The 27,310-nt window shown below is 43.0% G+C and overlaps 1 protein-coding gene across 20 annotated transcripts in view; it reads left to right on the top strand.

The window, feature by feature from the left end:
- ATXN1 (ataxin 1) overlaps window positions 1-27,310 on the top strand; it is a 291,246-nt gene that overhangs the window by 23,350 nt on the left and 240,586 nt on the right. For 2 of the 20 annotated variants that reach the window (XM_075921212.1, XM_075921215.1), the window contains one exon: window positions 15,613-15,683. The exons of the other annotated variants lie outside the window; for them this stretch is intronic. The gene's annotated coding sequence lies outside the window, so the exon portion shown is untranslated. The remainder of the gene's footprint in view (window positions 1-15,612; window positions 15,684-27,310) is intronic. 20 annotated transcript variants of the gene reach the window in all.

Raw genomic sequence — 27,310 nt, 5'->3', positions numbered from 1 at the left:
CGTGTATATTTTGGTAAGAACTCAGGTACTTGCTGCCACAAACAGTTATTAGATGTAGTTCGAGAAGTCAGTGAAGAGTTCTGATGTACAGATAGGCTCATAGAGATTTAGTATAGAATCATTATAATTGCATGGTTCTGAAAGCAAATCTGGCTGTGTGTGAATACATATAGACTGTCTCTGTACTGAGATCAAATCCTGAGACCCATTTTACCTTAGGGAAAAGTTAAGTTAAAATAACTTCACCTTAGATATTTGAGAGATTCTTCAAATGAGGTGTGGGGTGGGAAATTGGATACCAGCCTCTCAGAACGGGTTGTGGATGTGTTCTTCATACTTCACAAAGTGCCATTTGCTCCTGTGAAAATTCAGAAGGAATGTCTTAGACTCCACACCATGCATAGTTGGTTTATTTGACTTTACTGCGTTGGTTTAGCCTCAGTCAGCCACACTGCCCTCTATCTCCCTGTCTCTACAACTGCTCTGTAAAGATATGGCGGTGGTGGTGGTGGTCAGGGTTTTGGAGTTAATCATCTTTCAGCAAAGTTAAGTCCCATGCTGACTGGCACCCTCAAAGCTGTGGGGTGTTAATGAAAGCACATTGCATATCCCTTCTGCTATCAGTTTTTCTTCTAAAAGCCCACATTGCCTGAACATGAAGCAAAGACACAGAGAAGGGGCATTTGAGAGATTGGGGTAAGAGGGAGCGTGTTCTGTTTAATATTCTGCCTTCTGAATGTTAATGGGATTTTGTTCCCTAATTCTGGCATTATTCTCTCCTCTAGGCTTCATAACTGAGGATAGTATAGGTCCCCTTTAAATTTGACTTACAAAATTAAGAACGTAAACATTTTTTCCCTTCAAATTTCATTTTTTGCAGGAAGGTTAAAAAATTGTTCTTCCCACCCCCATTGTGTCCCACTTAGTACATAAAAACCACTGAGTCTGTGATACCTAGAGGTTGTGGGACTTAGATGGACCCATTTAGAGAAAGAAAAGAGAAAAAAAAACAACAAATGGGCAGGAGAGAGAGAGACCACAGGCTTATTTGGGGAAGATTGATATTGTATGAATAGACTTGTTAGGGTTTAGCCAAGTTTTGTGTGTTATTTTTATACCTATTCTCAGGATGCAACATAATGGAATTTTTGGAACTGCTACAGTTTATGTTGTGAATGTGAATTAATTAACAGTAGTATGAGTTGCGTACTGTAGAATGGAATTTGTTTTTATATCATACTTTCATGGTCAGGGTATTTCAAGCACTTTAAAAATAATGAGCTAGGTACTGATAGTGCAGTGACTGTAGATAAACACAGCTGCCATTATGTGTGCAACAAAAGACCAAACTTTAGAACCTGTTTCTTTGATTAGGGTGGGGAGGATGTTGGCCAGGATGTTGATGTTATTCCTTGGGTTTTTTACGTAGCTTGTGGGATCACTAACTTAATCTGGACAGTCTCCATAGGGCGGCAGAAAGGGTCTTGTTCTGTATTACTTCATCTGTAATTCCAAATGCAGCGTAAACAGCAAAATGAAGAGTTACAGTGCACAGCACTTACTAGCTCCTGTTTAAACTTCTATATCTTCTAAAATTTGAGTATATCACAGATACATAATCTGGATTCTGGATTTTCCTAAAAAATATTTTCTCTGTACAGCCATCTGCAAACACATTTACAGCAAAGGTGCTGAGGCAGATCTGGCCTGGTGATAGGTGTGCCTTTGTGCTGTGCAAAAACTCAGGGTTCAGTTACTAGTCAATAGGTCCCAGAAGGAAACAGAAGTGCCTGTTGGACACTCCATCCAACTGACCAAAGAAAAACTTTGATAGACAGCCTGTAAGCATAGAGTTATTGACATTTGTTATAATTCACAAATATGGATTATCGTAGACATGCAAGGACAAATTTTGCTGGGTTAGATCTGCATCCATTGAATTTATGGCAACAGCTAGTTTAAATCTAGAGTGAATTTAATTTTAATTTAATTTTGGTGTAAATGAGAGCAGAATATGGCCGACAGCTCTTAACAGAAGAGCAGTTGAGATAATGGTGTAGTCTCATCATTCAGTATCAGGAAATTTAGGGACTATAATAGTAGGATCAAGTCAGACTAGTAATGTAACTTTTTTGCATTATTCAGAATATTTCATTCTAATTTTCAGTTAGTAGTATCTGCATGGAAAACTCAATATATTTTTTAGCCATTCTTTTATTAAGAGGAAAATATATTTCTGTAATTCGTGTACCCTGTATACCTTTTTAAACAAGGGAATTCATTATTTGCAATTTGTACTGTTGTATGAAAGCTTCTCCAAATTTTGCACAGCTCAGTAGGAGGGAGTGGCAATTTAGTGCATTTTGAGCTAGGTAGCACTAACATATGTTACTTTTAAGACACAAGTTATAATAAAAATACCTAATATAAGAAAGATAAGTAACCACAATTTAGATAATTACAAAAACAATCAACTCAAGTGAGTACTGAAACACAGTAAAATGTGAAAATTGAAAGGTGTTCTTTAATATAATACAGTCTGTAAATATTCAAGAAACATTTGATGATTCACTCTGTACTAAAGTGGCTATCAAATGATAGTGTATTTGAAACATGAGTCTTACATATTAAACATTTGTAAATTCAAATGTTATACAATCCTGAATAGCACTTCATAAAAAGAATAAATATGTATTGTAGCTAGAAAGCAGAATTACTATTTCAAGAGACTACAACGGTATTGTTAAAATAACACAACAATACAGCTATATGTAAAATTGTGTAGGGATGGTTTAAGTGCTATTCTGTCACTGTTAGGACTTAAGAAATTGCAAGCAGGTAGCAAAAATTACGCTTTTAATCTTTCACAGAAAATAATTGCTCTGAAAGCTTTTAAATAGTACAGGAAATGTATAGTGTCATATACTTGACATTTGAAATATTAATACTGATACTGAAACATCCTGACCACAAATAAAGGCTGGACTAGAGGCAAAGGTAGCATTTTGATCAGATAAGAACAAAACGGTTTTGAAGTGCTTCACATATGATGAAAATGAAATGCTGAATGAAAACTGAGGAAAAAGTTATCTTTCAGGATTGGACATTTTGTGTTCATTTTAGGAATAGCTTTAGATGGGTAAAGATAAAACAATAGGGATTTGTGTCTTCATTTGGTTTTAATGAAGTTGTCATCTTTCAAAATGGTAAATAGCACAATGCTACCACCAGATGGTTTGAATTAGAGATGTTAAATATCAGTTAATTGAATAGGCAGTAACCTCATGAATTCGTATCGGTTACTCAACTATTCTATAGTCCCTGGAGGTAGGGCTGGCAGCAATCCAGTGCAATCTGGCCCCACTCCTGAGGAGCCCCTGCCACTCTGCGCTGCTGCCTATGTAACAGACATAGCACTGTGGGGTGCCAGGTGGGAGCTGGTCTGTGAGGGGAGCCATACGTATATGTGAGCATGCACCTGTATATGTAAGATGGCAGCTTTTCAGGCTAATCAGCCTGAATCATTTGAGATATGTTAAAGGATCTGGTCTGGATCAGCCAGTTTTAGCTGCTGAATTCTCTTTAGCAGGGAGCTGCTCTTACTTTTTTTGAATACATTGGTACAGATCTTTTTTATTAGATAATTTTTCTGTTAAGCTGTCACTGTTCTTGTCTGTCTGTCACGGGATTTTAAACTTGCCCCTCCTGCGCACGCGTCAACGCGGTCGCCCCCGCCAGCTCCTGCAGGCGTGCTCTGTGCATGCTATGCTGCCTGACTCCCGCTGTGGCAGATGCAGCAGGCTGTCCCCGCCAGTTCCGGCTCCACCTGACTTTGTGCTGTGGAGGAGCCAGCTCCTCCGGCTCCTGGCCCCCTCCCTGAAAAGGCCACTCCTGCCAGCTCCACATCCCGGCCCCCCCAACAGGCCGCCACCGCCAGCTTCTGCGTCTGTGCTGTGCAGCGTGGCTCCCGGCCCCCCCGGCAGGCCAGCCCCCTCGGCAGGCTTCCCCCACCAGCTCTGGCTCCTAGTCCCCCCCCCAGCAGGTTGACCCCGCCAGCTTCTGCAGGTGGCCCATCTGCCTCCATGCTGCACCGTATAGGTGCCGGCCTATCTGGCTTTGCACCACATGGCTCCTGGCTCCCCTGGCAGGTTGCTGACACCACCTCCTGCACCTGGCCCGCCTGCCTCCATGCCACACGGCTTCTGGCCTAACTGGCTTTGTGCCGGTTGGCTCCCGGCCCCCTCCGCTCCCCCCGGTAGGCTGCCCCCACTAGCTCCAGCTCCTGGGCTCCCCAGCAGGCCATCGCCGACTCCTTGCACCCTGCCCCCCCCGCCAGGCCATCCCCGCCAGCTCCGGTTCATGGCCCCCCCGGCAGGTCTCCCCTGCCTAAGACCAAAAAGACAAAAATAAATAAATAAAAAAATAATTTTTTAAAAGACAATCTTTCTAACGACACACCAAAAGACTAAAAATAAAGTTTTCAGCTACCAATTTAGGAGAAAGATTGGATGGCTAAGTAGGATTCAAGATAGTTGTAAGGCGGTCTCAAGGAGTCTTTGCACATCACTGCCCACAGGCACCACCCCTTCATCTACTGTTGGCTGCAGTTCCTGGCCAATGGGAGCTGCGGAGACTGTGCTTAGGGCAGGGACAGCGTCTGGTGACCTCCTGTTCCTCCCTCCACCAGATGCCTCCGGAAGATAGTGCTGGCTTCTTCCAAGAGTGGTGCTGAATGATGGTGGGCAAGAAGCCTGCTGTGCTACTGGCAGCAGCTAGGGAACCTAGGCTCTTTTAAATTGCCTTGGTCCCTGGGCACTTGCCCCCTTTGCCCCCTCACCCGCACATCTGCGGGCCTCCATGGCAGTGGGTTTGCCTGGGTGTAAACTAGAAGCAGAAATTGGCCTCGTCAGCTGGCATCTATGTTCCATTATGGGCCCTTTTTATCTCGGTAGCATAAAGGAGTTTTAAATTGGTTAGGAATAGTCTTCCAGGGTTGCCCCCTTTATATGGGGGTTGCCCAGAAAGTGTATAGCTGACACAATGGATCTACTCTGCATCCCCTCACAGTTCCTAGTGAAAAGGTGGACAATCCGCACACTTAAAAAAATCACTCTAAACTTCTAAGCTTGTGCTTACACAACATCTCCAGGCTTGTGACATGCTTTTTAGGCTCTGTGAGTTGTTTAATTTGTTAGGGCAATCCCTCTTTAATCACTGAAATTTGAATTAGGCACACTGTCCGATACAGAGGTCTGATTCTCTACTGCTTTGCATGGTCACGTGCACTTGTGGAAAGTAGGTCTAAAATGTTGTCCGTGGTGTGAGTAGAGAATTCTGATTTGTTACTGCTTTGCACGCACTTTGCACAGAGGTAAATGCTTCTTTCAGGGACAAGGTGGTGGAAAATCAGGTTCAGGTAGCCTGCCTGTTTTGTTTCTTGCAAAATACTTAACTGGTGGCCAGCCCAAAATATGGTGCTTGTGATAGTAGCTGAGAAGGCCCTGGAGGTTTTTCGCCTTCCTCTGTAGCATGGGCACAGATCACAGCTGGAGGATTCTCTGCATCTTGGGGCCTTCAAAGTATTTGAAGGCTTCAATATCTGAGATCTAGGTAAGAGGATTATTCTAGGAGGAGTGGGTGAGATTTTGTGGCCTGCACTGTGCAGGGGGTCAGACTAGATGATCATAATGGTCCCTTCTGAACTTAAAGTCTATGAGTCTATATGCAGTAGGTCAGGTGTTTCAAACTTCATTGCACTAAGACCCCCTCCTGACAACAAAAATTACGACATGATCCCAGGAAGGGAGCCCAAGCCTGAACCTAACCAAGCACATCACCTTTGTGGGGGAGAGCCAAAGTCCAGGACTTCAGCTCCAGGCAGGGAGCCTATAACTCGATCCCTGCCACCTAGGACTGAAGCAGCTGAGTTTCAACTTTGGCCAGGCAGTAGGGCTTGGACTTTGACCCTGGGCACCAGCAAATCTAACACCAGCCCAGGCAATCCCGTTAAAACAGGGTCACAGTGCTCTTTGGAGTCCTGACTCGTAGTTTGAGAAACGCTGCAGTAGGTCTTTCCTACCCCACAGCCAGACTGTCATGTGAGCGGCAAGGTGTTGATTCCGTTTTGGATGAAAAGTACAGAACTGCCGCTTTCTGCAGGGTGTGCTTTGTGTATGATGGGATGCCACTGGTGCTGATTATGTATGTACCACACTATGCTAGGTGTATAATATACCCTGACCCATTGACAAAGGATTCCTGAGACTCTAGTTCAGGAAAGCATCTATGTTTAGGATAGCACTTACACTCATTCTTACGTGCTTTCCTGAATCCAGGCATAAGTCTGTAATAAGCATAAAGATGCAAAGATACATTGTTAAAATAACAATTAATCTCATAATTTAGAGTCTTCTCCTATCTGCTTGAAGTCAGTGCAAGACAGTGGGGGCGGGATCAACTCTTTAAAGATCAAAAACAAAGTAATGTGCTGTAGCACCTAGCTATGGCTGAGGAAGTTTAGAAAAAAATGAACAGGAGTTGTGAAATACTCCTGATTCCCAATGATTATCATGGTGCATGTAAGTAGCTAATATGGAGCTATCAGGGTCTGCTGTGTTAGTTTATATTAGGAACCAACTATGGATTATTGACAGATTATGGTAACTGCTCCAATGCACACCACATACAAAATGCTTTAGTCTTTGGCTCATTGTTTAAGACTACACTCTTGTGTATCCATGGAGACTTATTTTTTTAAAAAGTAAATACCCTCTGCAGTCTGTGCTGTATTCTGCATACACACAGTACGTGTACTAAATGTCCTAATGCAAATGGTATATTCTGAAGAATTTATAGGGCCACATTTTTGAAATATTTGTCATTTCTGTAAATAACTAAAGGATTATGTCTACATTACACTGCCTTGCTAAATACTTACTAAATATTGGTTTCAAACCAAGCCATTTACCTGTAGGGTAGGTGGTTTTCCCACCTGTATTCATCTTTAATTAATTTTTTTTATAATCCGTGTTTAACCCAGACGACGTTCTCATCTGCCTGCTGTTTTTCTTTATAAAAAGCCTGACTTGGTGAGATGTCTTGGTTGAATGCAGCGCCTCCTGGAGTTGGGACTTATTGCCCTATGAGGTATGGAGAGATGGAATGACTGTGAGAGAGAAGCATTTACAGGATTGGCATCTTAATAGATTTTGCTCTTGTGAAGTTTTGCCTAGTTTTCAGCTGGAGGGGGAGAAGTTGGTGACCTAAGCTGAGGTTTGAAATACTTACTGTACGATTTAGAGCCCAGAACCGTAAGTTCAAGTCTTGGCAGCATTGGCTCAGCCTCTCAGTCCTTCAAGGTAGACTTTTTGAGTTCCTTTAAGTTTACTGAATTGAATACAGGCCAGGGCTGTCTTTTGAATATAACCTTGACATCTGAGGTCCTCTCAGCTCTGCATATTTGGCAAAGGTTTAGTGCAAGAATTCTCAAAAAAAAAAAAAAATTGCTCACCTCCACATGCTGCCACCAACTCTGGCTGGTGGCCACTGTAACAAACATGCCTCTCTGTCCCTGCCTCTTGCAACCTTTTAACAAGCGTCCTCCCTGGGGATTGTGGGTTGGGAACTCACCTCCCACCTGCGGAGTCCTGCCCTGGACAGAGCAGGGCTACTGAACATTGCAGCCACCTCCACTGACAAGACCCACCTTTGCTGCTGTGCCCACCAGCCCCATGTGTCTCTAGAGGTGCTTCTCAGGGTCCCTGAGGAGGCTGTGCGGTGTAGGGTGCCATTCCTCTGCTGGCAACGTGAGCACAAACATTAAGATGGCACATCATGCTGCACTTGGTACTAGCTGTTTGGGAGCAACAGCTACATGTAGTAGATAAGGGCCACTGATTCCCTCCCCTTCTCCCCCAGTGTTGGAGGCTGTCAGGCCACAAAAATATCCTCCGGTGGCTGCATTTGAGAAATGGTGACATAGTGTCACTTTATCCTAAGAGTTGGGATTTGCCCTGGAGGCCTGGGTCATTTCTCCCTTCTTGTCGTCACCGTTGTTTTGCTGAGTGCCTGCTTCATTTCAGTGGTGTTGCATGTATCATAGTTTGTGAACTGCTGTGGGATCTTTTGAGATTGAGTGTTATGTAAAAATATTTTGTTTTGTTTTTTAACTGAATCCCATTACTCCTGCTTACAACTCCTTGTACCACCTTATATAGCTCTTCTGCATTCTTGGTGCTTACATTCCACAGATTATAACTGCACATGCTCCACCTTTTTGTCAAGCTGTACTCACTTAACTCTTTTAATGTTCCACAATGAGCCAATGCTTTCAGTACTCACATGATTGCTATTGCTTTTCTCTGAATTCCCTCCAGTTCAGAAGAGATAGGATTTGAAGATAATGAATGTAAAGGTGATTCTCTGAGGCTTCTAGGCAAAGTCAAGACTCCATAGGTCCTCCTGATCACAGTAACAAAATATAAACTGTGCTGACTAGTGTCACCCCAGAAGACCTCCCCAGTTTTGGCCTGCACTGTGCAGTTAGAGAACGGGTTGCTTGCTGCACCAGATGTGTTTTAGATTATGTTTCCCCTGATGTATTAGCTTGCATTTTTCAAATTGAGTATCACTTTATTTCCTGGTCTGGAGCAATTGTGTTGCAGTATAAATTCCTCTTTAGTGAGGTTTCTCAGTTCACAGGGTCATGTGACACCTCATCCAATAGCACAGCTCCATGGGCTTACAACCAGGCCGCTGTAAAGCACTCTGCCCTTCTGTATTGCTGTATAGGTAATAATAAACCTTGTATCATTGTGAGACTGTTCCTTGTATTTTTTTTATAGTTTCTGTGTCAGATATGTCCCAGGTTTATGCTTGTTGATACTTATGCCAGATGTGCAGTTCAGGAGATGCAGGCCAGGTGGGGGACGGTTGCCTCTGAATTTGGGGTCTGATTGGCAGGATCCTGCACAGCCCCAGTGCAATGTAATTCTAAAATACATTGGCCATGTATGCCTCCTGCTGCTGCCCACATGCTCCCCTGCAAGATGATGCCCAGGAGCACAGTGCAGAGCTTCTCTGCCCCCTCTGTGACAAGAGAGGAACCCACCGCTACAAAGAGAATGATAATGGATCCATCGTAAGGGGATAGAACTGGGCCCTGAAGATGTAGTTTACACTTCCCTGTTCTAGCAGTAGTAAATCTAGTCCTCTGTCTTTCAAGTCTGTTTAGAGACATCATTTTAAAGCATTGTTGGGTCTGCACTCGTGGGATTCCGCTTAATCTCTTAACCAGTTAAACGTTACTGGTAAGTGTAACCGGTTAACTGATGAAACAGGATTTTACATCGCTAGTTTGTATACTATGCATTTCCACATCCTAGAGGTAAAACTAAATCCTAAAACATGCAGTCTGGATATATTGTTGTCTGTTAATTACTATACACCATTTTTCAGGTGAATTTTTGTGTAGCTTTTTCGTCCTCCATCATGTAAGCCTTTAGCAGGCTGATATCATTTCTTTTCTTTCTGAATCGACCTGTACTTGTTTGATCAACAAAATTTTGATTGTATTCTTCTGATAAAGCAATTAATCTGAATAATTTTGAGAACATTTCTTTGCGGTAGGGATGTGAGCGTGTAACCATTAAAACGGTTAACCAATAAGCATCAGCTTATTAGTTTCGATTACGGTTACACAGTTCACCAGCATGCGTCAGCTCCAGGCTGCCAGCCCTGCTCCCGGGGAGCTGGCTGCCACCTGGCACTGCAGGCTCTACAGTATAAGGCTAATACTGCAGAGCCTTCATTGCAGCTAGCTCCCTGGGAGTGGGACTGGCAGCTAGGAGCCAGTGTGCACCAGGAACTGGCTTCCATACTGGCTTCAAGCCCTGCTTCTGGGGAGCCGGGTGCTGCTCTGCACTATGGGCTCTGATACAGAGCCTACAGTGCAGGATGGCAGCTGGCTCTTCAGGAGGGTGGCCAGCAGCCAGCAGCCAGTGCACATAAGATGACTCCCGGCGCACACCGGCTCTGGCTGCTAGCTGTTGCCCCGCACTGCAGGCTCTGCAGTATAAGCCTTCTACTGCAGAATCTGCAGTGCACTCAGCTTCCCAGAGTGGGGCTGGCATCCAGAGCTGCTGCGCGCTGAAAGCCAGCTTATACTACAATATACTAGACTCGACTCAACTCCACTCCACTCAAGTCGGCTCCTGGCTGCCAGACCCACTCCAGGGAGTTGGCTGCTCTGTGAGCTCTACAGTATAAGCCTTATGCTGCCATGCCTGCAACGTATATAACCTGGTAGGATTTTTAATGGTTACACATTTACTTTTTTATCACTTTTTTTTGCATTCCTCCTTTGCAGTAAAGTAACTGAATTTAACATTTAACATTCAAAATGTAGCATTTGCAGGAAAGGTACTGCAGCGTTGTGCTAACAGCATTAGTTATGCTATTTTCAAGGCACTTTTTACAATCTTCTGAAAAAAAAACCACAACCCTTTTGGATTGAAATTTCTCCTTGTCCTCAGTCCAAAAGTGAATAAATTGTTCATATGTATGCGTGCATGCATTCCTATATCTATCCATACTTATAATGAATGATAAAATTCTATTTGTTCACTTTTGAGATATCCAGGTATGGAAGCGTTTTAAAAAAAAACCATGCTTTGACTCTTAATATATATTTGAGACACTTTATGCTCAGAGAAAACAGTTATAAAAAATTTTTAACTGCAGGCTGGAGATGAGCCCAGAACAGCAGAACAAAACAGTCTGAAAACTCTGAAGTTCATATCTGGATGCGCATTCTTACTTGTTCCTTAGGAAACTCGTGCTAACGCATTGGAATGGAAACATGCCGTAGCAGAGTCATCAATAGAGGTTATTTACTCCTGAACAGTCAGACTGACATTTAGGTGAACCTGCTGAAAAACATGCTTTAGAAAGAGATTGAAGTGTCCCCAAGAAACAAGAGGGACAACATACTGAAGACATGAACAAAACTCTGCCGCACATAGAACTGCTAAATCCTAGTCATGCTATGTTAAGTGGAGGATAGCATGCAGGGAGACCATTCATCCAACAGTGTACCCATGTGAGTGACAACCACAGTGTGATTATTAGTTCGTCAGGAGTGCTATTGGAGGAGGCTAGCCAATGCAGTCTTCCAGACCCAGAGGGGAGAGTGCATGGTGGTGAGGTGTGGCCAAAGTCTCCCTACTACAAACCAGTCTAAGAATGTAGAGCAGTGCTAGGAGAATTTGCAGACACCACCTATGGAACAGGTAAAGCAACTTCTACTCCAAACTGCTTTCCTAGCACTTCTGCAGCACCTTACACTTTTATGACACAGGTACAGTATCTCCACAGGACACTGCTCAGGCCACATCTCCACTTACTGGATGATCGATGCTCTGGCAATTAATCTTCTGGGTTTTGATTTAGCAGGTCTAGTACAGATCTACTACATCGAACACTGAGGGTGCCCCCGTTAGCACGGGTACTCCTCACTGTCACGAGCCATAAGGAAAGTCAACCGTTTGCTGTGGGCCACCCCAATAAATCGATGCCAGGTATGTTGACTCTAGCTACGCAATTCTCGTAGATGGAGTTGTGTATCTTGCATCAATTTTCTCGGCCTGTGCAGACCTGGCCTCAGGAAGCGCTCTTCATCATCTCTTTACAATGGCTGCCATTTTACATTTTCTTCCTTTTGAAATATAAACTAGGGATGTCAGGGTATGTCTACACTACCACCCTAGTTCGAACTAGCGTGGTAATGTAGGCAACCGGAGTTGCAAATGAAGCCCGGGATTTGAATTTCCCGGGCTTCATTTGCATCTTGCCGGGCGCCGCCATTTTTAAATGTCCGCGCCTCGTGAAATGAGGAGTAACGGTAGTTCGGACTAGGAAGCCTAGTCCGAACTACCTAGTCCGTGCCGCGTGTAGCCGCGCTGCACGGAGTCCGCACTAGCGGACATTTAAAAATGGCGGCGCCCGGCGAGATGCAAATGAAGCCCGGGAAATTCAAATCCCGGGCTTCATTTGCAACTCCGGTTGCCTACATTACCACCCTAGTTCGAACTAGGGTGGTAGTGTAGACATACCCTCATTGTGTAGACAATGGCACAATTAATCAATAAGCCTGGGCTTATTGGTTAATCTTGTTGACTATATGCCCTCCCTCCCCTCTTTGCTGCTTCTGTATCAGAAGTAGCAAAGGGGGTGGGGGGAGTGGGAGCCAGTGCCCATGAGTAGCTGGCTTTAAGCAGGCTCCCCATGAGCACCAGCTCCTCCTGTTCCCCCTCCCTGCGCTGCTGCCTCTTATAGAGAGACAGCCGCGTGGAGGGTGAGAGGCATAGGCTGGAGCCAATATGCGCAGGGAGCCAGTTTTCAAGCCAGTTCCCCACACGTATCGGCTCCTGTGGACCAGCCTGCCTCACCCCTGCTGCCTCCTATAGAGGCAGAGGAAGGGGAGGCAGGAGCCTTTGCTGGCAGGAGCAGGCTTAAAAGCTGGATTCTCCCAGTACCAGCTTCCCAGTGCCACCTGCTCCCCCACGCTGCTACCTCTATCAGGGGAGAGTGCCACAAAGCAACCTCTGTCTGTGGCGGACCTGAGCTTCCATGGAGCAGCCTCTGTTTGTAGTGAGCCTGGGCCCGCTGTGGACAGAGACTGTTCTGCAGCAGCAGCCCCTGTCCACGGGGAGCTCAGACCCCTCCCCCACCCCATGGACAGGGGCTGCTGCCATCCTGCGCTGCTGCCTCTGAATCAGAGTCAGCAGCACAGGGTGATAGGGGAGCTCCCCAGGAGCGGGGCAAGAAGCTAACTGGCTATTGACCCTGCCCCCCATGGACTATCCAAAAGTCATGTAACCACAGTTACACGACTATTCAATTGCACAATATCTAACATCCCTAATATAAAAAAAGAAAATATCCGTCCACTCTTTCAAAACGGTACAGTCAATTTTTAGTAAGAAACAGCTGTTGTTCAGAGTTCCTCTCGGGTGGTATGATTGGTTTTTGTGTCTGCCCAGAGTAGCTGTACATTCCTCAGCTTGCCCCAGCACCCCCATGGGGTTAGGTGGAAACAGCCATCTTGGAGATGGGACCCTCCCACATTGTAGAACGCTTGTGTTGAGCTGTCTGGCTGGGTTGCTGTTGTTTTAAATGAAGTTCAGATTTAAGAATATCAGGACTCAGAGTTAAGCTCGTTCATTTTGTTAAAACAGGAAGTTCATTCTGTTAGCTACTAAAAATAAATAATATTAAAAAAATGTGAACTCAGCACCAACGTCTTCAAAATAAATCAGATCAGATTAACTCTTATTGTGCTGGATTAAGGACAGCTGACTACTGAATCTGTTTATCTTAGGTACTTATCTGGTCAGCATTAAGGTATTATCTGTACAGTAGTAGATCAGTGTCTCAAAATCTTTGTGTGTTTGTGCATCCCTAGCTCATACAGCTATTGTGAGGACAATTTTCCCCATTTTACAGATGGGGAACTGAGGCACAGAGAGACCTAGGTACCTGATCCTGTCCTGTTGAAGTAAGGGGGAGCCAGTGGGCGGAGGACCAAGCACTATATGATTTTCCCAGAACCACACAGGAAGTCTGTGGTGGAGCAGGAAGTTGACCCTAAGGCTATGTTTATACTGCAATTAGACAACCACAGCTGGCCCATGACAGGTGACTTGGGCTTACAGGGCTCAGGCCGAGGGGCTGTTTATGGCGTAGATGTTTGGGTTTGGGGTGGAGCCCGGGCTCTAGGACCTTGTGATGTGGGAGGGTCTCAGACCTCAGGCTGCAGTCTGAGCCTGAACTTTTACACTGCAGTTAAAAGGCCCCTTAGCCTGAGTCAGCTTTCAGCTGGCATGTGCCAGCTCTGGGTGTCTAATTGCACTGTAGTCATACCGTAAGTCTTCTAAGACCCCAGCTAGGGAACCAGCTACTGAATCAGTTTTCTTTCGTACCAGATCTTAGAGAAATTTGCTAAATGTTGTGACTCTCTGGTTTGTTCACTTGATTATGAACAACTTTGCTGCTTATGTCCTGAAATGTGTAGAATTGCACTAGATCCCTGATCCTGAAAACACGTATATGCATATAAGTAATTGTCTATATGCGAGTAGCCCAGCTATGTGGACTACTGGCATTGTAAGTGTTCTCTGCATTGAAAATTAGCTTTTAAAAAGAATACTGTAGTTTTATAATGTGGCAGTCTCAGTGCTAGGCCCTTATTTGTACCGATTGCTGGACTGGGATACATCTTTTAAATGCCTGAATTTTGAAAAATGTAATGATCAAAAAACCAAAGAACGTGCATCATAGAATACAAATTGGTTGATTGCTAATTTGAAAGGTTTAGTTTCTGTATAATATTTGTGATATTTCATAGTGTACTAGTAAATGTTTTGTACTATATTTCATGAAAATAATTGTCTTAGAAATTAGAGTGCTTTCTAAGAAGTGTGAATTAATGAGTGTGAATTAGAAAGGCCCAGCTATAAATACTTTCTTTTTATTGATTGGTTTTTACTTGTTCCACTTTTCATAAATGTAAACAAAATTCGTGATCTCCATTTCAGTTGTCCATTTTGATAATGTTAAAATATTTCATTCGATCCTTTTAAAAACAAGGATTTATGCAGCCAAAATTCTGAAAATGGCTAATCTTTCTCTGTGAAACAAGCTCCAGAAATACATGATGCGCAAATGGAAATATTTAACATTGCATATTTCAGTATGGTGTGTGTAAAGAGCTACAAGACTGTTGTGTTCCGTTGTTCCTTAATAATGGACCACAACTTGTTTACTAATACTTGAAAGCATGTACACATCAAACATATCTCTTGTATTTCGGCCATAGTGTACCAGCATTATGTAAAGGGCAGATTAACAACACTCCATATTAAGCTATGCTACACTTTACTACTAGGCACTAGATACTTTAAAGCAACCTAACCTACAGTGAGCAAAATTAGAGGATGAGTGTGAAAGGCATTACATTTATTTCCCTATTTATATGCATCACTTAAGAAAAAGGCAATCAGAATAACAAATCTCCCTGGAACTCAGTGCATTATATGTTAAATCATAGTGCATGGTCAAAGATTGTGAGGTGAGCAGCAGCAGCTAGGAAGGTAAATATGCTGTAGCTGCTTCAAGTAAAATGTACCAAGTTACTAGGACAGCTGAGACAGAGCACATTAATTTTTACTGTAGGAGCAATTAATACATGGCCTTTGGCAAATCTGCTACAAAAAAGAATTTGATTGTAGTTGGCTCACTAGAATTTCCTCAAATGAGGTATCTTTAATTCATATAATGTTAGTTCTGTCTTGTTTTTTTGTTATGCTTTATTTCAGTTAAAAAGCCAAGACAAGCAATAGCTCAGTAGCTGGATTTTTCAGGAATACTTTTACAGGCGGGGAATTGGGAAACGCTCTTGTTCGTACTGGGTTGTCTTAGTCAGTAATACTTTGTACTGGTCTTCAGTTATTTTCCCCCTCCTCCGCCAAGTTTGATATATCAGAGAAAATAGCTTACTTTTGAGCTAGCTACAAACATGTCCAGAAATTCTCTCTCTCCTTCTCTTTCTTGCAGCAAAAACTCTTGCTTTATGAACACCCTTTTGCACCATATGAACACCCTTTTGCACCAGTACTCATTTACTGGTGAGTACTAAATCAGCTGTGCATTTTTTGGAACTGCATGTAGCTGGATAACATATTATGTTCCCTGTGTTATAGTTTTGGAGAACTGAAGTATAAACAAGGTTTTAGAGTGTCTTTCTCTTTCCTCACTTCCTGGGCGTATGCCTGTGTTCTGTGATTTATCATCGTCACTGTAGTATAGTTATTACATTGTAAAAATTATGTACAAAGGGGAAATTTTCAAAAGGCACAAAGGGAAAGTGAGTGCTTTTGAAAGTCTTCCCCTGTAAAGTACTGGGAGGCTCGCATCTGATGTGAGTATCATCAGTGTGAAACATCATAGAAGTCTGACCTGGAGGCTTTACAAGAACAAATGGATCTGCAAAACTAGCTCCAAGGACTCTTTCCTAAAAATGGACCCATGCAGGTGTGGTGCTCCTTGGAAGTGAATGGAGCTCTGTAGGCACAAAGCTGAGTGGTTATGGATCCAAATGCAGGACTTGGGCCTTAAAAAATAAATGATCTTTAAATACTCTGTGGCTGAAAAAAGAATATTGGTAAGGAGATTAAATAATGTGGTTTAAATAGTGGAATGCCTGCAGCTCCCATTGACATTAGCAGATGTTGCAACTGGCCAGCAAGCTATTTTCAAAGGAGGCCCAAAATGAAGCTGTCAGAATTTTTTGCACACCTCAGATTGCTGATTTGTTTGAGGGACTTTTTCCCTCACCTTTTGATCACTTTGTTTTCTCAGAATGACATGAATTAGCAAAGGGGTGGGACAAAGGTATGCAACTCCTTGATTTTGAGCTAGGATTGATTGTTGGGGTACTCGTTGGGTAGCCCCAGGAATATGTCATGTGTTAACTACTTGTGTGAAATATTGTCTTTGTTTGGAATGCTGACATCATGACAATGGAAATTACACATTAGGAGAGGAATTGAAATGTGTAAAAACAAACAAACAAATAGAGCATACTTGACTTTCAACTTGTGCTTAAAGAACTCTTAAAACAGGGATGGGCATAAACAGATGTTTGTTTTCCTGAACTAGGGCCACAGACAGTTTGATCTGGAGTACAGCAACTCACACTGAGGCCACTAACAAGATAACAATGATATATTTCTGTTGTATATTGCTTCTTTCTGTCCCCTTGTCTTTGCTTGACAAGGGTGATTGACAGGCTTTGTGATTTTTCTTGGTTTCAGAGCATGTAGTGCTTTTTAAAATGTTCTCTTAATTCTTTTATTAACTTATATTTTAAATTAATTTTTAATGCAGTGATCAATAGTTGCTTCATTTCAAAATTACTGACAGGCATTTATTCCTTACTCCTGCCATGCTCTCATGTTTGCCATGGGTGAAGAATATGATTTATTGAGTTGGTGAAAGTTAAGTTGTAAATTGTAATCATGTTTTTGGTACCTTTCTGCTATAAGCAAATGCTATGTCCCCGTGGGGTTTTCCCACTATGGAAATACTGATTATGCAAAATGTACTTTAGAAATTAGCTACATGAAATGGAGCTCTCTAGAGGATTAGTATTTTGCATTTCCTAGAAGATACTTTTTTGTATCTTTTATTTGGGAATATTTTTCTATTTGGGGATATTTCGTTAATTGTGTTTGATATTTCTTGTATAGACTGACAATATACTTGTGAGGCAGGTGTGTAGGCTGGTTAAAGCAGGGGATTAGGAACGATTATTCCTAGGTTCTGATCCCAGTTTTGCTCCTGTTTCTGTGGGATGTTAGACAAGTAGCTTAACCACACTGTGCCTCATTTCAGTTACCTGCAAGATGCCTATAATAATCATATTTACCTCTCAGGTCTGCTGAGAAGCCGTTTGTGCAGCCAAACCCTTAGCTGAAGATTGTAATAATCACTGAAGATTCAAAGCTGATATACTAAAAAGGGTTAATATAGCCTGTATTGTACAGATAAGATTTCATCAAGGATACTGCACTGGAGTAAACTGTGGTGGGGCTAAGTGGAAAAAGAGAGGAAATGTTCTTGGTTTTTAAAATCACAGTGCTAACATTCTTGGTAACTCAGTCAGGCTCAGCTGTCACTTCTGGTTTACATTTTGAAAATGTACCAAATAGCCTATAAAACTGAATTCCTGGTTGGGTTGTGTAACAGAATAGAGCCACTCCAATAACGGACACATCTGCACCGAGAGAATCAACATTTTCTTGGGAACAATTCACTTTCCATGGAAGTCTCAGCAGTGCCAGAGGCATAATTTTGTTTTGTCAATGGAGGCAGAGCCAGTAATTTCCACTCACCTTCCACCTCCCATAGCCTCTCCCTATGCCTTTATTGTCCCCACTCTATGCTTCTGCTGCTCCTGTAGCTGCAGGAGCCACTTGTGGTTATTGGCTAGTGCCTCTGTGCTGGGAGCTGGATGCCTTCTCCCCTTCTTTTGCATGGTTATGGATAGCCAGCGTAGCATAGTACACCGTAGGGAGCATTAGTCTGGGAAACATTTGAAAGTCCAGAGACGTGGCAAAAAAAAGTCAACCACGCTGCTTTTGGTAACAGATAAGGCATTGAAGTGTGTACTGACATTGTTACTTATGTTATATGTGAGATTGCTGTAATGTTTATGCAGTTTTACCTGTTATCTGAAACACTGTCATACATCTGCCCTCGATTTGCTTGCACTGAAAATTCCCTCACTTATATTCTGAAGCATTCATTATCGAGACTTATTCAGTATCTCTTGTTATCAAAATAGTTTGAAGCTTTATTGTCTAGTGTAAATACAGTGTAAAGTCCAGTAGCAAAGGGTCACACGTATGCACAAAATATAGCCCAACACAGAGACTCACATGATATTGGCTATTAGTTGTTGCAACACATTAGTGGTAACAGACAGCTGATTTATGCACAGAAAGATGATGATATCCTTCTGCTCTCTGTTCTACTTTTTAAAAAAAAATCAGTGAGTCAGCTGATTTTACTGGAACGCTTCAAAAGACTGTTCCTGTAAATACGTGACCAGAAATAAAGGAAGTGATGTTGATCAGCTTTGCTTGTTGAAATTATATACAGTCAGCACGTGTTAGCTATCGAGTCCAGCCGTAGTAAAGTACTTCAGCAAGTGGTGGTGTTTTATATGGGTTGTTTTTTTTCACATAAATTTTCATATGTATTGATATTTTTTGGGGTGGGAGGAAATGGTTCAGTGACCAGGCTTTAATCATCTCTTTAATATGTATGTGAGCTGTTCCTCTCTGTTGTCCATTCTATGAAGCATAAGAAATTAAAAAAAACACAAGGGGGCTGTGCCCGCTGCTTGCTGCACTCACTTACCCTCCTCACTCTGGTGGCTTTTGTGGCCAAAGAGTATAATGATGTCAGTGTGTGAGAACATGATGACATCATTCTGTTGCCCAGCTGGAAAAACTTTTTCATATATAGAGAGCGATAGCAAACCCCTAATTTGTCCCGCTCCCCTCCAAGGGAACATGGATTTCAGCCAGTGCAGCACCCTGGTGCACCACTTTGCCAATTCATTCTCACACTCACACTCACACTCACACTGTCAGTCTCTCTCACAATTTTTAAATACTGATATATGTTTCTCTCTGTTCAAATGTAAGTGAACTCACAGTCTGCTTTATGATCCCTGACATCCCAGCTACTGAGGAATGAAGGAATAATCAGTACTGCTCCTTCAGTGTAGCATCCATTTACCCACACGTAAGTCCTGGTCAGTGATCTCACTCCAGCTATTCTTTAGTCTGAGGAGTAAGAGGGGAGTGGAGCATTGATTCCAGGGATAGGAATGAATTCAGCTGTAAAGAATCAAGAGACATGCTTCCTGAAACCTGTTGGAAATGTGGTGGCTTGTGGGGTATTGCTGTATGTTTCCATTTTTCCATCCTACAAAGCTATATGTTAAAAGATTGACGTTTAGGGATAGAGTCTTACAGGTGCCAGTTAGCCTTGCAAAAAGAGAGAGGCCGAACTGATGTAAATGTAAACATTAATGTTGATAAATTGTATGTAAAGTTGTTGACAACTAGTCAGTGTAACAATTGGAAAGTGCTGGTTAGAGTCCAGTGTAAAAGAAGGGGTTTTGTAAATCTGGTCAGAGCAGAGGATTGGGAGGCACGCTTTCCTTGTGCAGAGGTTTGCCACGTGTCCGGTTTTGAACCGGACAGTCCAGTATTTGAACCTTCTATTTGAGAAACAAATTGAGAAAATATAAATGTCTGGTATTTTCTAAATAAGATGTAATGTAGATTGTGATGTAATATCAAGTGTGTCTGGTATTTTTGTTGAAACCATCTGGCAATCCTCATAGGGATTGGACACTTATATTTTCTCAATTTGTTTCCCGAACAGAAAGCTCAAATACTGGACTGTCCGGTTCAGAACTGGACACCTGGCAACCCTGACCTTACTCATGCATGCCCCTATAATGCTTCGGGACCTTATATGTGACACTTGTCCTCTCTGTATTTCAAGTTTACTCAGCTGTAAAACAGGCAATGGGATCGAAGCCATGCTTCTTTTGTTAGAGGTATTGAGAATAAAAATGAGAGTTTCAACATCTCGGAGGATAAACTAACCTCATGCTTTAATTAAGAAAAATGCTGCTGCAACAGTGCAAGTGAGCACGCTTGTTAGTACAGAACCCTAGCATGCCTGTGTCACAACAGTGCTGCTCTGGGTGCAGTTGATCCCTGCAAGAATGCTCATGGGGAGGAGGGGAGAGTAAACTTTAATGGCGTGTACAGGGTCAAGTGTGATAACGCTGAGCACTGGTGCAGCGTTGCCTTTTTCAACAGAGAGCTCCTTACAAAGGTCAGCTATGTGTAGATATTGCTACGTGAGGTAATTCTCTTCCCTCTGCATCTGAAGGAATGCCTGGCGTGCTGTTTGTCTGTCATTTTGTGTCTTCTAAGTTAAATTCTTGAAAGTTGGGGAAGGCAGCTGGGGTGTGGTGGAAAGAGAAGTTAATGGAGAAGAGCTTGATGCTGAAGATCAGGTGGTTCCCCCTCTTCCCTCTTTGGCAGCCACTGCTTCCTGTAGTATGCTCACTTTCTGGCACAGTTCCTAGTCACAGTTCACACAGGCGAAGAGGTTATCATTCACTGCACATATTCTCTGTAGCGTTGCTAGTTAACACCCTTCAACATGGTTTCCACGTTGAATCACTTACACCTTTGCCTCTCCCTTCTTCCTCACAGATCCCCTCACTGATCCAAGTTCAAATTCGGAGCCTATGATGTTGGCTTGGCTGTAGCTCAGATCTTAGGTTAGCTGGACGGTTGCCTTTTGGTAGCTCTGCCTGAAAGCAGATTTACAGAGTGAGTGTTACCAGTGAGGCCTGCGTAGCCTTAGAGACGTGTGAAGCTTTTTGCAGCGATAGCAGTAATGGTTGTTATTGGCTGTCTTCTGTATCTTATTGAGCAACCTTGATTATGGAAGCCAAACTGCCTCATGCTAGGAATCATGTAAATACAGAAACTTCTCTAGGTGGAAAAAGAAAGGGAATCCTTACCAAGCCCACATTTGGATTCTAAGCCTAATTTGTATTCGGTGTCTTTGTGCTCCCTGTGCACGGATGCAGACTGTGCGTTACCTTTTCTGAATCACTCGCATCATGAGTTAAAAGCAAAACAAAAACAAGGGGGAAAAGTGTGAAAAGAAGCAAACTGAGTATATAAAGAACTTTGGGAAGACTGAAGAGTCGTCAAGTGCTAATGAGTAGATGTGTTGAGAACTCGTGTTCACTTTCATTAATTCAGCACAATTTTTTTTTAAATAAGGATGTCAGTGGGGGGCTAATAAGAAGGTATGTTTATCTCTACCGATACTAAATGGGAGGCTCGCACAGTGATTTGTGGTTGCTGACTGATTCTGCAAAGTAGCAACCAATTAATGGTAGGGGGGATGTCAGAAGCTCGAGACCATAAAAATAGCTAAAAGAACAATTCTGTAAATTGCTAAAGAAAGCAGTTCCTCCAGTGTCAGGGCAGAAAATGGAAGTATCAGCCCACAAAGCCTATAGACAAAATTAAAATAGACAGGAAATGAAAACTAACTACTTTGCTTTTCTTACATACTGACCCCCTTCCTGGTCTACTTCTAGTAGGAAAGAAATCCTTCTACCTTGGGCTTAAAATGCACATGCTTGATTTGGAAAAAGTATGTGATCAGCACATTGAGCCAAATTCTGCTGTCACTTGGGTTGCACAGGTGCTGGCTTGTCATCCTGCTTTATTTTAGACACCCAGTTACTGTCATTATCACCATAAAGCTGCTTTTTTAAGGACATGGACATATGTAAAGAAGGCTAGAACAACTTTTTGTTGTCTCTGACTGTTAGTCTGTTACAACAGATCTGTTGCTTCGCAGAGTTGTGTTAGGCCCAGCAACTGCTCTTCCTGGGCATACCTGCCAACATTTGAAATCTATAAATAAGGAAGTTTGGAGAGAAAAATAGACACACCTTTTAACTCCATTGAAATACTTGGGCTCAGGGAGCTTATTTTGGCAGGCCTGGGAAAATGGAAAAAAATATTTTGCTAAAATACAGGGACTCTCTCTCCCGAATAGGAACAGTGGATGTGTGCGCCTGGGTAGAAAGCCAATTTGCTTAAATTTATGCTGCTCAGACTATCTATGCTGAAAGAAAAAGAAGCAACCAAACTTCATTTTTGCAAGGCAAATCTTTTGCCAGTGTTGTTGTTTACCGATGTCTGCACCGCCCTTGAAAGTTATGTGAACCTGATGAATCAGGATCTTGCATCTAGAAGTACAATGTTTTGCCTTCCACCTTTCCCCCTCTAGGCTGATTTTTAACTTTAGCGTTTCTTTTAAAATCCTCTCTGCAGTTTCTCTCTGCAGGGGTCACATCCGTGAATAGAAAGTTCTCCTCTTCTCCTGCTAAAGTCAGAAGGCGTATAAGAGGGGATCTGAAAGCTACAGCTGAGAATGACCACAGAAACCCATTGCTGTGTTTGGAGCTGTGGTGCTCTGGGCTGCTTAGCAGACTGTGTGGGCTCAGGTGTGACCTTGGGGCTTCCTCTAGCCAAGATAACTATCAGCCTTTTGAGCCAGGCAGAAGCCATGAAGTGATAATTAATGCTGCAATATACGGCATTTAACCCCATGCAGATTTCCATGTGGAAATCCTTGCTGATGGGACCCTGCCAAGTTGGCTGCTAGTCATTTCCAGTGTCCTGCACCAGCCTGCTTACCCCTTCCCAATAATAAAATTTCCCCTCAGCTGTAAGTTGTTTGGGGGGGAAGATTCTTCTGTGGCCTTGCAATAAAGAGGGCCAGATTTCCACTTCTCACCCGTTTGTGAGCCTGGGTCTCTTTACAGGTGGTGTTCTTCTCTGGCTTTTCTAAACAGTATGTGCTTACTGTTTTTAAATACAGTAAGAGGATACTGGGGAAAGATCGCGAGAGTCTGACATGTTTTTTTCTTCTTTTAATTAGTCTAAAGGAAGGCTTGTGTCAGGCAGTGTTTTAATAAAAACAAGCTGCATCTACTACTTGTCACCTTTTTTTAATCTATGCTGCTGACTCATGCATTGTGGTCTACTTGGCTCGCCATTGCAGTCACATTACACTCTGAGTTACCTTTCCTATGACTCATGCTTGCCTTTTTCAGTTGATATATCAGCATAGCCCTATTCCCTCAAAGCCCCCCTCTCCACCCTAAAAACCCCCCAACCTTGCCACCCTAGAAAATCTGTAGTGGCTTTGGCTTCTGTGACAAGTTTATATTGTATGATTGGGGCTGATGAGTTTGCCAGGCTAACAATATAAGCTGTGTTTTCCTCATGTTTCTTTTGCCTTCACATCGTTTTGGTGGCAGTTATTTGGGGCTTTTTGTTGTTGTTTTTTTTTTTTTTTTGCCTTGTTGGACTTTTCATATTTTTTTAAAATGTTAGGGTTAAAGTCTGCCCTTGGATAAAAGCATGTAGCCCATTACCGTAGTCCTTGTGGCCCTCTGGGATTCTGGTTTGCCTGTGTTTTGACAGAGAAGACAGGCAGTTTTTTTTATACGCCTATCAGGTTTTCCTTTCTTACTGTGGGTCCTCAGGTCCAGCATTGTCACTTAAATAAAGGTACCTAGTCTACAGGTGGGTTCTCAAATTAGCACTGAAATGCTGATTTCAGGTTAAAATGTAGAATTGAATGTCCTTATTTAGGACTTGGTTCTCTCTAGGGATGTAATAGTGTATTCCAGGGGTTCTCAAACTTTGTGATACCGCAACCCACCTCTAAGTTGCTGCAACACCCCTCTAAGTTGCTTGTGACCCCCCGGGGGTCGGGACCCACAGTTTGAAAAACGCGGGTGTAGTCAATGAACTGATAAGCAAAAGGTTATAGGTTATTGCTATAGACTACACGCATGTCCCTCCCTCCTCCCTTGCCAGTCAATTTTTTAGCAGGCTACCCAGCAGCCCAGCTCAGTTCTGGCTCATGCAAGGTCTGGGACTTACCCCTGCTGTGGCTCTGCATTTAGAATGTATTAGGAGCCGGGCGGGCAGGCAGCCCGGCTCAGTTCCAGCTTGTGCCAGGTCTGGGAGCTCAGACCCACCCTAGACAGGGGCTGCTGCCACCCTGCACTGCTGCCTCTTTATTAGAGGCAGCAGCACAGGATGACTGTCTGCCGGTCTGCGAGAGGAGCTGGTTTTTAAACTGGCTCCCCTTGCGGACCAGCTTCCACCTGCCATCATATGCTGCTGCCTCTGATACAGAAGCAGCGGTGTGGAGTCCCAGTGTAGAGTTACACTGGTTCCCAACCCCACCCCTGGGGACTAAAGAATAGTTGACTAACCTGTCATGAGGTTATTCGACTGTTCAGTTAACTGATATTTAACATCCCTTGTTCTCTCCTGATTTGGCAGTTATGCTATTTACATCAGTGAGACCAGGAATGGGGTTCTTAGTCCATCAGGAATCCTGGACTCCCCTATCTTTTTTGAGGGAGAGGTGGGCAGATGGTAAAAAAGTTTGTTGTATCAGTTAAACAGATTCCTAAGTTTCCTGCACCAGTATTTTGAGTGCAATTGATAAGTAGCTCTTCAGTCAGATAAAATTCTCATAAAAATCAATGGACTAAAGTCAAATTGTCTGAATGTGGACTGTAGGGGTATGTCTACACTACCACCCTAGTTCGAACGAGGGTGGTTAATGTAGTCATACGAACTTGCAAATGAAGCCTGGGATTTGAATTTCCTGGGCTTCATTTGCATGTTGCCGGGCGCCGCCATTTTTAAATGTCCGCTAGTGCGGACTCCGTGCCCGCAGCTACACGCGGCACGAACTAGATAGTTCGGACTAGGCTTCCTATTCTGAACTATCTAATTCGTGCCGCGTGTAGCTGCGGGCACGGAGTCCGCACTAGCGGACATTTAAAAATGGCGGCGCCCGGCAACATGCAAATGAAGCCCGGGAAATTCAAATCCCGGGCTTCATTTGCAAGTTCATATGACTACATTAACCACCCTAGTTTGAACTAGGGTGGTAGTGTAGACATACCCTAAGATAGTATTGAAAAAACTAGATATTGCGAAACTGTCTTGGAAAAGGTCTGCATTTCAGAATAGAAATATTAAATTTCAAAATGTTAAATTTGAAAGTGGAAGTGCCTCATGGAGCCTGGGATTAGTGGGGGACTCAGGGTCCCCCACTGGCCCCAGGCTCCATGCGGTGTTCCAGCTTTGAAATGTACATGAGCCCCAGCGAGGACTCTTGTACATTTCCAAATTGGTTGCCGCTGCGCCCCTGCCCCCTTTTAAGCCGGCTCACTCCAACACCCCATTCTCTTCCTGCCTCCCTCCCCCCGCCTCTTTGTGATAGAGGCAGCAAGTGGGGAGAAGCGACTAGTTGGTTAGTTGCTTACATCCCTATTTCAGAAGAAAAGGTCTCAAAACAGGAAGGAAAAAGGACAAAACCCACTTGTTGTTATAAAGCTTTACTGGTATTTTTCCATGTCTTCTACTAGTGGAGGACATTTCTATTGGGGGAGGGATAGCTCAGTGGCTTGAGCCTTGGCCTGCTAAATCCAGCATTGTGAGTTCAATCCTTGCGGAGGCCATTCAGGGATTTTGGGCAAAAATTTGTCAGGGATGGTACTTGGTCCTGCTGTGAAGGCAGGGGACTGGACTTGATGACCTTTCAAGGTCCCTTCCAGTTGTAGGAGATAGGCAATCTCCATTCATTTATTTATTTTAATTTATTTATTGCTTCCATACAGGTTTGAGACCTTACGGGCATTGCTTATTTTCCAGAGACTGAATCAGTACAATTATTTGGGAATTATTAATCTCTGACTTGAATGCACAAATGCGTTTTTCACCAGTTAACCCATTTATAATATGAACAGTTTCAAGTTGTATTTTTTTATTTTTCTGCTTTGAGAATTGGGTACATTTTATTTATTTATTTTAAAATATTTTTATACTGCCTCTCTATTTAAAATATTTGAAGGTGGGGTGTTTTTTTTTTTTTTTTTGGTCCAATTTGTTTAAAACATTTCTGAAGCAGAGAGAATCAGGGTCCCTATCTTGGTTGGTCCCTAGATACTATTGTAATAAATGTGATTAATAATAATTATTTGAAGATGATCTGTTTGGTGATTAAAAAAATACAACTTTATAAAACTCACATGTATAGCTGTGTATCACCAGCTCTTATATAGGATTGAATGAGGACTAGAGACTAAAGCAGAAGACTGGGTCTCAGAATTTCTAAACAAAATCCTGACTCATGGAAGTCAATTGTTTTGGCATTGACTTCAGGGGGAGGGAGGCAGGGCAAAATTTTCCCCCAAGGTTCCATTCCTCATGGTGTTAGTGCCTTGTTGTGTGATTGTGGGCAAATAACAGAGTTTACATTTAGGGTTGCCAGGTGTCCGGTTTTGAACTGGACAGTCTAGTATTTGAGCTTTCTGTTCGGGAAACAAATTGAGAAAATATAAACGAGAAAATATAAATGTACGATATTTTTTAAATAAGATGGAATGTAGATTGTGATGTCAAGTGTGTCCCGTATTTTTGTTGAAACCATCTGGCAATCCTGCTTACATTCTATCTTTTGAGCCCATGGTGGGAAAGGTGAGTGAAGAGGGGGATCTGTGTGCCTGGCAGAGCTGTTCAAAGGATGTGCAGCATATGCTTACTCCCTTGTTTCTGGAGAAGGGAATATGGCCTGACTGCATATTCTCTTTGGTTGTCTAATGCAGCTGCTGGAGCTGGACACCCAAAGCCCTTGCATGCTGGGAGTTCAAGGACAGGGAATATGTCTGACCTCTGTGGAATGAGAAGGGAGACTTTCTGGCTATGGTGTAAGTCTAGACATAAATCAGCCCTGAATCTATCTCTGACTCAGTTTCCTCATACCTAATATAGGTATGTATAGAGCAGAATTGAGATGTAATTCATTGTTTTTGACATGCTTTGAGATCCAAGATGCATCAGCCCAGGGAAGCTGCAGTTTGAGGTCAGAAACATCCCATAATATGTTGAGACTTTCCCAAAGAAGCATTGGCCTCCTTTAAAAAAAACCCAGATCTTGTACCAGTGCGGCATGGTAAATTAATCTGATGGGCTATCCCTTTTGATTTCTGCCTAAATAAATGAATGTAGTAAATGTAGACAGCCCACAG

This window comes from Pelodiscus sinensis, chromosome 2 (genome assembly GCF_049634645.1).
Source record: "Pelodiscus sinensis isolate JC-2024 chromosome 2, ASM4963464v1, whole genome shotgun sequence".
Lineage (NCBI taxonomy): Eukaryota > Metazoa > Chordata > Testudines > Trionychidae > Pelodiscus > Pelodiscus sinensis.
This window is presented reverse-complemented; position numbering and strand designations above follow the sequence as displayed.